This window comes from Myotis davidii, unplaced genomic scaffold, assembly GCF_000327345.1.
Source record: "Myotis davidii unplaced genomic scaffold, ASM32734v1 scaffold68, whole genome shotgun sequence".
Classification (NCBI taxonomy): Eukaryota; Metazoa; Chordata; class Mammalia; order Chiroptera; family Vespertilionidae; genus Myotis; species Myotis davidii.
Genome location: NW_006300376.1, coordinates 3,821,501 through 3,822,800, shown reverse-complemented (window position 1 = coordinate 3,822,800; position 1,300 = coordinate 3,821,501). Strand labels below are relative to the sequence as shown.

At 37.7% G+C, this 1,300-nt stretch overlaps 1 protein-coding gene across 1 annotated transcript in view; it reads right to left on the bottom strand.

The window, feature by feature from the left end:
• Positions 1–1,300, bottom strand: part of POPDC3 (popeye domain containing 3) — a 5,466-nt gene that overhangs the window by 2,093 nt on the left and 2,073 nt on the right. The window lies entirely within an intron of this gene.

The following is a 1,300-nucleotide window of genomic DNA, read 5'->3' as shown; positions in this document are numbered from 1 at the left end:
TGAACAATATGAGTTTGAACTGTGCAAATCCACTTATATGTGATTTTTTTCAATAAATACTGTTAAATGTATTTTTTCTTTCTTATAGTTTTCTTAATACCATTTTCTTTTCTCAAGCTTACTTTATGGTAAGAATACAACCAGAGGACTAGTATGCATGCATATAAGCCTAACCAATGGACACAGACACCAGGGGGGTGAGGGCATGAGTGGGGAGGCAGAGTGGCAATGGGGGGATAAGGACACATATGTAATACCTTAATCAATAAAGAAAAAAAATTTAAAAAGATTTAAAAAATAGAATACTCGCTAAAATTTTAAAAAAGAATCAATAGCCGTAACCAGTTTGGCTCAGTGGATAGAGTGTCGGCCTGCAGACTGAAAGGTCCCAGGTTTGATTCTGGTCGGGGGCATGTACCTTGGTTGTGGGCACATCCCCAGTGCAGGGTGTGCAGGAGGCAGCTGATCGATGTTTCTCTCTCATCGATGTTTCTAACTCTCTATCCCTCTCCCTTCCTCTCTGTAATAAATCAATTGAAAAAAAAGAATCAATATATAATATGCAAAATATATGTTAACCGACTGTTTAGGACTCAAGGGTGGGGAACCTTTTTTCTGCCATGGACCATTTGGATATTTATATTATCATTCATGGGCCATACAAAATTATCCACTTAAAAATTAGCCTTGTATTTGGTCAAACATTTAATTAACTCACCCATAATGCCTTGGCAGGGCCAGAACAAATATTTTGACAGCCTTATAGGGCCTGGAGGCTGGATGTTCCCCACCCCTGGTTTAAGAGATGGGTAAGGCTTCTGGTCCAACAGTAGGCTATTAGTAAAGCTTTGTGGGAGTCAAAAGTTATATGTGGATTTTGACTCTGTTGGGGTCAGCATCCCTACCCCTGTGTTGTTCAAAGGTCAACGGTGTGTGTGTGTGTGTGTGTATGTACATATATATGTATATGTATGTATGTATGGTGAGAGAGGTTAATCACTATTATTAATAAAAAAGAGAAGAATATAAGCGCAGATTTTTGCGTGACTTTCCATTATAAAATAATGGCCTATAACCTACACACAACTGAGAAATTTTAGTATACTCACCTTGTAAGTGTGTTGCAAATTATTTAAATGTCACACATTCATGAATATATGCAGAATATGGACACATCTGACTTGGCTATATGAATAGGGATCATTCACACCTGCTGAGATGCTCACATGTTTAAAATGATTAGAAAACTCATAGGCTAAAAAGAATGGTCCAGCAAACACATTTCATCACCCAGAAAGAA